Here is a 10,121-nt window from a genome sequence, read left to right as displayed (position 1 = left end):
AATCTTCATGAAAATCGATTAATAGTACTTTACCAATGCCCCGATTATATTGATTCATTTTCATGAAGATTTTTCCAACGGTGTGAGAAAAAACTGCTCTTTCGTTTTCCAATATGGCCGCTTTTCCACGCTTTCTCAGTTGAACCTTAACGCAATCGCTAAGGAAATATGCAAACATGACCACCACAAGAACGCGCGTTTTATATTAATATTTTGTAAATGTATGAGTTTCCAGAACAAAATTGTTCTCGGTCGAAACAGATAATCATAAGCCTTAAATGTGGCTTAGAGATGGCCGGGTTCGGGTTTTTGGACCCAAAATCAGACCCGACCTGAACCTAACGGGTTTCGGGACGGGTTCGGGTTTTGTAAATTTAAACTTCTTGGGTTCGGGTCGGGTTCCAGGTTTTCAAATTTGAATTTCTCGGGTTCGGGTCGGACCCGGGTTTTGAAATTTTAAACTTTCTGGTTCGGATCGGGTTTTTCGAATATGGAATTTTCGGATTCGGGTCGGGTTTGGGTTTTGAAAAGATTACACCCAACCATTTCTTGACGCTGTTTGCGGTCATACACAACACCCAGTCTCTTTTTGTAGTATTAACTTTATTTACTTACTTTACTTTGCGATATGAATCGATTACACATATAACCGATATTAAATTTCACCACCTTTAGATCGCTAGAATTCGTTATATTTTCTGATGCTCAACCTGTATTTTTTGATCATGTATAAAATTTCTTTTCTTCAGATTTGCAAACTGCCCGAATTATTTTATTTTTTAAACGAGTACTCATGAGAGCGTCTAAAATCTATGCGATTTATTTTTCAAGACAATCATGAATAAACCAAGCCAAAGTAAATTTGTTGGAAAATATATTGGTCCAAGCAAGTAGAAATCTCCGAGAAGTAGAGACAATCTATCAACGATAGAACTCATATGGTAATGGTATACTAGCGCCACTATCAAATCAGTGGTACATATATGAAAACAAGCACTTTCTGTCAGATCGTCCCCGGGCTAGGCCGTTGCATGATCCGTATTCCTTCATGAAAATACATGAATTTCCATTATTTTAAGGAATTAATCGTAAAAATATTGTGTGTTCTATGCAAGCCATGAACGGATATGTAGAAGTTTGTCGTTCCGAGAACTCCATTGGAGATGTCGCAGCATCTCTACTGGCGCATACCGTACTAGCTAATGATGTGACATCAAGAACGCGTCAGTACACCTACTCAGTATCCGCGGAAATCAAAGAGTCTCGTTCCAGCAATATGATCCAACAGATTGAATAACGGATTTCGCGATATAATATAATATAATATAATATAATATAATATAATATAATATAATATAATATAATATAATATAATATAATATAATATAATATAATATAATATAATATAATATAATATAATATAATATAATATAATATAATATAATATAATATAATATAATATAATATAATATAATATAATATAATATAATATAATATAATATAATATAATAAAATATAATATAATGTTGGTGTCGCTACCAACATAAGGGAAGAAGACATATTCGGGTGCAACGGGAACGGTCAGTTGGCACTTCACATCGATGAATTCCCCTGGCGCCGCTTCCTTATACGACGAGAGAATCCAAACTTTCAATACTGGGTAAATTCCCCTGGCGCCGCTTCCAAAATGCGACGAAGGAATTCCGGCTGGATGGAGGCGAACTGCAACTGACAGGCTAACGTGTTGCTATACTAGTGCATTTGCAAACGACTGCGGGTGCAAGCGTTCTGAAAAGAACACTGCTAAACTCTACATTGCAGCGAGCAACGATGCACTGCAGCAAAGTTAGCACCAGGCGGAGCAGGAACGTTCGGAGTTCAATAATTCCAAATCAGCTTGACTTTTTCACTTTTATTTTACATTACCTTTACAGAGGTTTAAAACTTAATGAATCATTGAGAACAGGACGCTTGTATTTATACCTGAACTGCTGCTTCGGCGAACTGAATGGCTGACGCTGATTGGCCCACCCATCAACGCTCAGGATGGCGTCATCGGTGTGTGGCGTGCTGCGGCATGTTGGCGCGTGCGCATCCTTTTTCTAACTCCCTCGTTCGTAGCATCGCTAGCAAATTGCGCAGTTTGCTGGGTTCGAGATGTTTCGCTGAGCGGTGTGTCGGGCTGGTCAGAGAATGTTCTGGTCGGAGAACATTCTGGTTGAAGCAAATCTTCGCTATCGCGAACATCCTCCCCGGCATGGTTGCGGGTTGATTCGGAAGACCTATCTTGAGATACTAGTTTGGAACGATTAATTAAATGCTCATTATCGTCAATAGGTAGTAATGACAGTTTAGTGACTGGACGACGGATTACTCCGTCTCCCACTTTAACATCAACTGTACGGACCAGATTATCATCACCAGGGTACACGTTAACGATTCGTCCCAATTTCCAGTTGTGGGGAGGCATATTTTTATCTTCTACCAGAACTATCATACCAGGAGATACATTTGGAAGGAGACGATAATTCTTTCCTCTTGGCTGTAAACTTACAAGATAATCACGGGACCAAGACTTCCAAAAATGTTCACGCATTTGTTGTAAATGCTGCCATCTGGAAAGCCGATTCATAGTTATACTTTCATAGGAAGGTTCTGGAATGGCAGTAAGTGGGCGTCCTATGAGGTAGTGTGATGGAGTAATTACTTCAGATTCGGTTGGGTCATCGGAATGAGAGAACAGCGGGCGGGAATTCAAGATAGCTTCTATTTGAGACAATAAGGTAGCAAATTCTTCGAATGTTAAGTTAGTTTGTTTGATAATGCGTTTGAGGTGGTATTTCATGCTTTTGACGGCGGCTTCCCATAAGCCACCAAATTCAGGGGCATCAGGTGGTATAAAGGACCAAGAGATTTCCTTGCTATTACAAAAAGATTCGATGTGATTCACAGCAACGCTATTGTGGAATAGACGGAAAAGTTCGTGTAGCTCATTTTTTGATCCATGGAAATTTGTTGCATTATCAGAATGCAGCTCGCGGACTAAACCACGACGACTGACAAACCGTTGAAGGGCAGCAATAAACGCAGCTGAGGTCATGTCTGACACAAGTTCCAAGTGAACTGATTTTGTAACCATGCATACAAATACAGCAGCATAGGCCTTTACGAGGGCTGGCTTTCTTGTACCTTGTTTGACAAAAAATGGGCCTGCGTAATCTACACCTGTTATCTCGAAAGGAGCGGAAGGAGTAACTCGATATTTCGGAAGATTACCCATGTACTGAGTAACGCTGTTTGGTTTGACACGGAAACATCGAACACAACTTCGTGTAATTTTTCTTACTGCGGACCTGGAGCCAAGCAACCAGAACCGTTGGCGCAGAGCTGATAAAAGAGCAGATGGGCCGACATGCAAATGCTCTTCGTGGTATGCTCGAATTATGAGGTCTGTAATCGGGTGTTTAGGGAGAATATATTGATGTTTTGCTGCTAACGGCAGGCGAGAGTTTTGAAGTGTTCCACCTACACGCAGTGCATTATCTTGAAGGACTGGACCAATCATGCCTATTCGCTTGCATGGCTCTTTCTCCTTCAGGCGGACGTTATCGTCGAGCAAAACACTCTGCTGTATGACAATCACTATTGTGTGTAGTGAATTTCTAAGTTCTGCGACAGTGGGGAATTTACATAAGGTACGACCAGCGGGAGATTTAATTCGACAATTACGGATAAAACGTTGTACATAGGCAAGAATGCGTTGCAGCTTTCGGAATGAACTATATTTTTTGAAAAGCGGAAGGTTATCAGTATTAAACAGGGACATTACAAGAACTGAAACCGGCTTTAGATCAGGCAATTCACTGTCGGGAATATCATCGAGGGGCACTGGTTTGTATTCTACAGATCTGAGAAATGGAGAGCTTTCCCACCACAACTCGTTAGATTTCAATAATGCGGGTAGCTGCCCGCGGGATACTACATCCGCAGGATTATCTTTCGAACGTACATAAGACCAAGGGAAGTTCGCACCATCTTTAGTAATTTCTCGTACTCTTGTATGGTTAAACGATTTTAGCATTCCTAAGGGTTTTTTCAGCCAAGCTAGAACAATCTGGCTGTCCGACCATAGCCGAACAATCGCGAAATTCATTCGGAGAGCAGGGATTACTTTACGAACCAAGCGGGTTAGCAATAAGGCAGCACATAGCTCCTTGCGAGGAATCGTCATTTCTTTAATGGGGGCTATCTTCGATTTGGTGCAAAGTAGACGTACTATGACGATTTCATGAGAATTGGTACTACGGATAGAAAGACAGGCGCCGTATGCAATTGCTGATGCATCAGCAAACCCATGCAACTCATAAACATCACAATAAGAGGAGACAACTGGTCTTGGAATTTTTATTTCGTTAACTTGTTGTAGGGATGAATAAAACTGTTGCCACTCGTTAAGAATGTTTCCTTCTAAAGGCGTATCCCAGTCAATCTTGGCGATCCAAGTTTTTTGCATCAATTGTTTTGCTACTACAATGGTTGGGGACAAGAGTCCTAATGGATCGAATAATTTCGCAACGATAGAGAATACTAGTCTTTTGGTTATGGGTTTATCATCATAGGACAGTGAATCTGTGGCAAACAGAAACTCATTTTCGGTTGGATCCCAGATGAGCCCGAGGGTTTTAATTACCTGGTTAGTAGATAGTTGATCAAGATTCACTAACCTTTCACGCTCAGACTCTGGTATATCTTGGAGAATCGCTTCATGATTTGAGCACCACTTGTGTATGGGAAAACCTCCTCTATCGAGCATTGATCGGAGTTGACGTTGACACTCAACAGCTTCTTCGATCGAGTAAGCACCGGACAACACGTCATCCACATAGCAATCTTCAAGGATAATGCGCTCAGCTAAAGGGAACTTATCACCTTCATCTTCGCAAAGCTGTACTAATGATCTAGTGGCAAGAAACGGCGCTGCAGCCGTACCATACGTCACGGATTGTAATTCTAAAACACGGAGGGTATCGTTTGGATGGGAGCGCCAAAAAATGCGCTGAAACGGTGTGTGCTTAGGACTGACACGAACTTCTCTGTACATTTTAGTTATATCAGCTGTGAACACGTAGGGAAAACGACGGAAATGTAATAATATTGTTAACAAATCACTTTGTACAGGAGCTCCGACTTGCAAAACATCGTTCAACGATTTAGAAAAGGGGGATGACTTAGCCGAAGCATCAAAAACAACTCTTAGTTTTGTGCTCGAACTAGCTGGACGGAGGACAGCATGATGAGGCATGTAATATTTCAACATACCGGGTGTATCATTCCTTTCTTGAATTTCTATACAATGACCAAGCAATATATATTCTTGTATAAAATTAGCATATTGGAGGTGTAACTCAGGGTTTCGTTGGAGACGCCCTTCAAGAAACATAAAGCGCCGAAGGGCTACTGATCGATTATCCTCAAGTTGTGAGACATTTTCACGAAAAGGGAGATCCACCATGTATCGTCCAGAGGTATCGCGTTGATGGGTGCGACGGAACGTTTCTTCGCACTCTTGTTCTTCGATGTTGGGCAAGGAGTTGTCTTCCACTTCTTCGATTTCCCAAAACCGTTTGATCATTTCATTCAAAGATTCCAAAGTTACTACATTTATCTGCAGCACACTGATGAAGACCGCCGCTTCATCACGGATTTCACCGGAAACGACCCAACCAAATTCGGTTTCACGGAGCTCAGGTAAATTTTCACCAATAATGAAATGACCAGTTTTCATTAGCGCGAAGAAGTGGCCTAGACCAATCAGTAAATCTACATCAGCCGGGGTATGGAATTGAGGATCAGCCAAATGCAAGCTTGGGGGAATGTTCCATTTTGATACGTCAATGGGTTTACAAGGTATAGGATTCGCGATCTTAGGGACAATCAAACACTTCATATTGGTTTTAAAATCATTGTACAAAGAATGGAGTTCAACCGAAACAAGGCAGTTAGTTTTGGTACGGACGTTGCTCACTCCTACGATATCAACGTTTACGGGACTACCTTCAAGACCTAGTTTTTGGTACATGGCAAGGGACAGAAGATTCGTTTGAGCACCGCAATCTAAAAAGGCACGACAAGGGATTGATTGACCATGCTTATCAATCAAATGTAATGCAGCTGTAAATAATAAGACATTTGGTAAGGACGTTTTTTGGCCATTGATGGAGCATGATGAGGAGACGGTAGCAGTTTGGGGTTGAGGTACTTCAACTGGATTCTTCTGGTCTACTGGTTTGGCGGGTAATTTCATTGGTATACTTTCTGCTTTAGAGGGTGAACTGTATGATGTGGGTGAAGGGGCTGTAGCTTCATTGTGTAAAAGGGTATGGTGACGTTTTTTGCAGTTGTTGCAAACACTTTTGGAGGGACAATCAGCGGAACGATGTCCACGGCGGAGACAATTAAAGCATACTCTAGCATCTCGTACTTTGGCTAATCGTTCGGGTATAGACATTTTTCGAAACTCTGGACACTGGTAATTAAGATGGCTTTGCCCACATAACTGGCAGGAATCAGCCTTGGATTCGGAGGTTGCCGCGTGAATTTTCACACTAGCAGGCTTAGGGGACGCTTGAGGGGGTTTACCTTGTGATTGTTTCATGGGAGGAGGCAGATCAGACTCACAACGTTCGAGAACACGGCAAGAATAAACAATGTTCTTTCCCAATGCTTACGAGTGATTGGATCAAGGGACAGGGTTAACAATTTACATATAAACAGGGCAACTGTACCATCAACTGGTTGATCTAAAAAACTTCAAACCTTCTATGTGGCGAGTACAATTATCAGCCAGATCACGCAACTCACTGTGAGACTCTTTATTAATTTTCTTCATTGTTAAAAGCCCAGAAATGTGCGTATCGATAATCACACGTTTGTTTTCAAACCGTTCTACCAGAATCTCCCATGCATGATTATAATTATTTTTAACTAAAGTTTTTGAATCGATAATGCCAGCAGCTGCACCAACTAATGCCTTTTCAAGGTGATGCAACTTGATTGCATCGGAATCTGTGCAACGACCGATGATTTCTGTAAACAATGCTTTGAAACGAGGCCAGTTTTCGTATTTACCATCAAATGTAGGAATGGGAGCCTTAAGAGGTTGCTGTTGAACAATTACTTGTGCTGGGAGACCGGAACTGGTAGAAGGGATTGGCACAACTGCATAGGGAGAAGGCTTTGATAAGGATTCAATTAAGTATTCCACACGTACCATAGCTTCAGTGTGGATGTTTTCAAATTCATTCAATTTTTCGTCTTGATCATCAATTTTACCAAAAGGAATCGCGCTTAAAATCTCTTTATGGAGCGCGTTGAATTCATCATAATGTGCATCAAGTTTTCTGGAATAAACTCTCAGCAATGGGAGACTCACCTGAGAAGCATCTCGTTCTACTTTTTCAATTTGCCTTATGATGGCGGTGACCTTTGCTCTCACTTGGCCACGTTGATGGATGAGGGGCTTCGCATCTTCCATGGTGGTTGGCTTCTTGTCTGGGGTGTGAGCTAGTGGCATCGGGAATGGAATGTTGCTACAGGAAGCGGAACACAACTTGAGTCACCAACAATAGCACACCTTTTCTAGAGAATAGTTCTTCACTAGGTAAATGTCACTGTTTCTTGTTTAAAGGTTTTCTGTTCAGTTCACTTTTTTATCATTCACAAATCACTTGCAGTGGGATATTTCTTCTTACTACATTGAGTATAATTTTCACGCGTTCCATCCGGCTCAAAGGACCATAATTATGTTGGTGTCGCTACCAACATAAGGGAAGAAGACATATTCGGGTGCAACGGGAACGGTCAGTTGGCACTTCACATCGATGAATTCCCCTGGCGCCGCTTCCTTATACGACGAGAGAATCCAAACTTTCAATACTGGGTAAATTCCCCTGGCGCCGCTTCCAAAATGCGACGAAGGAATTCCGGCTGGATGGAGGCGAACTGCAACTGACAGGCTAACGTGTTGCTATACTAGTGCATTTGCAAACGACTGCGGGTGCAAGCGTTCTGAAAAGAACACTGCTAAACTCTTTACATTGCAGCGAGCAACGATGCACTGCAGCAAAGTTAGCACCAGGCGGAGCAGGAACGTTCGGAGTTCAATAATTCCAAATCAGCTTGACTTTTTCACTTTTATTTTACATTACCTTTACAGAGGTTTAAAACTTAATGAATCATTGAGAACAGGACGCTTGTATTTATACCTGAACTGCTGCTTCGGCGAACTGAATGGCTGACGCTGATTGGCCCACCAATCAACGCTCAGGATGGCGTCATCGGTGTGTGGCGTGCTGCGGCATGTTGGCGCGTGCGCATCCTTTTTTTTCTCCCTCGTTCGTAGCGTTGCTAGCAAATTGCGCAGTTTGCTGGGATCGAGATGTTTCGCTGAGTGGTGTGTCGGGCTGGTCAGAGAATGTTCTGGTCGGAGAACATTCTGGTTGAAGCAAATCTTCGCTATCGCGAACATATAATATAATATAATATAATATAATATAATATAATATAATATAATATAATATAATATAATATAATATAATATAATATAATATAATATAATATAATATAATATAATATAATATAATATAATATAATATAATATAATATAATATAATATAATATAATATAATATAATATAATATAATATAATATAATATAATATAATATAATATAATATAATATAATATAATATAATATAATCGGGGGTTACTTTACGCCAAAAATAGAACATTTTGCAAATTTCACTCAAGAACTACGATCACGCAACTTCAAACTTGAAACTGGTTGATGTTTTACATATAGCAGAAGTACGTCCAAAGTCAGTGAGAAGAACTTTTGGTAAATCAAGATTGAACATGGGATGTAAAGAACTAAAAAATGGCGTAAAGTCAGGGGGCTGCTTTACACCAAAAAGTTTTTTTTTTCAAAATCATGTTAACTTCTTGATTTATTGTTATAGATTATGATCGTCATTTATGTGTGAATTTAAGTGAATGTCGTGCTCGTAAAAATAAAAAGGGTATGTTCAAGAACTGCATACCACGCATACAATAATCTTGTTTTGGAGAGTCAATAGGTCCTACAATTAAAAACAAGCTGAGAAAAAACGCTCTTCATTATATGTTGTTTCATTGAGCCTTATGAATTAGGCAACCTTGTTTTAGTATTTTTCTAAAAGTAGTTTTATTCCGGAGTAGTTGTATTCCGGAGTGCAAAGGTTTTTTCAACAGAAATGCGAATGGTACTGTTATATTTAATGGTCAGGTCAGTTCATTCAATATATTGATGACCTTTTTGTTCAGTAAGCTTTTAACCATAAGTTCATTCGCCTACACTGCAGAACTATTCCCCGCTGCTTATTCTGTCATTCCACGACGAATTGCTTCAATACACATAGGGGAGAGAGGGTAACAATAAAACACATTTTTTCTACAATTTAATTTTGATGATAATACTTGTTATTTGTGTAACCAAAAGTGATCCATAGTGCCACTCTGTTGTTAACTAATACATATATTTTTTCCAGCTGGTAAAATTGACGGGAAATAATTTTTTTTGGATAATAAACAGTCGGTGGTAAAATGTATCAGTGTGCCCCATGGGTAGGAACTATGAAACACGATGTCGTCTATAGTGAAATATTCTACTTATAAATTTTATTCTTTTGTTTTGACGAAGAATGATCCTAACGCTTTGAATTAAAGTCATATTGAGGCGAAAATCGTTTGTTTACAAAAGAATCCACTATATCATCGCGTAACATCGAACCACCATATATGCATATTTGCTACAATCCTGAAATAAGAGACAATTTCTACAAAACTTGCCCAAATTTACTAATTTTGCACTATATGAGTAGTATTTACTGTGGTAAATCGGAACCCATTCACATTTTGAGACAGACCAAAAAAACAAAAAAAAATCACTGTTCCCCATACTCCATCGTTCCACAGTTACCCAATGGGTCTATTCATGAAAATTGTGAAATTACACAGAACCATGAGAAGTTACCAAAAAACTTTGTTCGCTGCAAATGTTGAGCATAAAATTTGCTATAAATAGCA

Source organism: Topomyia yanbarensis, chromosome 2 (assembly GCF_030247195.1).
Source record: "Topomyia yanbarensis strain Yona2022 chromosome 2, ASM3024719v1, whole genome shotgun sequence".
Taxonomy (NCBI): Eukaryota; Metazoa; Arthropoda; class Insecta; order Diptera; family Culicidae; genus Topomyia; species Topomyia yanbarensis.
The sequence above is the reverse complement of the archived record's forward strand: the minus strand, read 5'-3'. Positions refer to the sequence as shown.